We start from the raw sequence: 752 nt of genomic DNA on the forward strand, positions 1-752 counted from the left end.
GTCCTAGATTCAGACCCTGATAAATGAGTACATAACATGACATAACTGCAGGAACCAGGATAATGGAAAGGAAACAGGGAAGTAAAGGAAAAGAAAGAACCTGAAAGAGAAGAACAGTAGGAAACAGACCTTAATAAGGGAGATATGGATAAAAATTGGGTTAGTTTAAGGGAGGGGTAGGGAAGGGTATACAAGGAATCTAGGGGATAAAGGGAAAGAAGGAGCTCAAGAGAGGTAGGACCATAGGAGAAGGGTATTAGTAAGGGAGAAAGGGGGAAAATAGGGGCACCGTAAGTGGGAAAACCATGATCGATGGGCAAGACAATGCAAGAGATAAATAATGCCTAACTAATTTTGAAAACCAGAAGGAACCATATTACTCCTACAACCTACTGACAAATTATACATAGCAGATCAAGAAATATATGTCTAGGTAAGGTTTATCTGAGAACAATTGGTCTTTGCCCAAGATTTATCTACATGACACACAGTAATTAAAAGTACCAGAGTGATGGAACTAACCTTCTTGGGTGTTTAACAGGTATACTTTGAAGCCTATAGTAATTTGGTCAGAGGGACATAAAGGACACTTTCTGCTCCTTGCCCTCCTAGGTCGACTAGTTCCAGGGGACTATGAGCATCTCTCAAAATGTCCTGTAATGGGGGTGGGTCACCTGTCCTCTTGATCAAGGATGCCAAGAAGAGCCCACCAGATGGACTTGAACCAGTGTCCAGTCTACAAAGAGAAGGGT

General features: G+C 41.9%; 1 protein-coding gene across 1 annotated transcript in view; it reads left to right on the forward strand.

The window, feature by feature from the left end:
- The window catches only part of Tenm1 (teneurin transmembrane protein 1), an 873,778-nt gene that overhangs the window by 548,838 nt on the left and 324,188 nt on the right, over positions 1-752 (forward strand). The window lies entirely within an intron of this gene.

Source organism: Nannospalax galili, unplaced genomic scaffold, assembly GCF_000622305.1.
Source record: "Nannospalax galili isolate Female #2095 unplaced genomic scaffold, S.galili_v1.0 scaffold75, whole genome shotgun sequence".
Lineage (NCBI taxonomy): Eukaryota > Metazoa > Chordata > Mammalia > Rodentia > Spalacidae > Nannospalax > Nannospalax galili.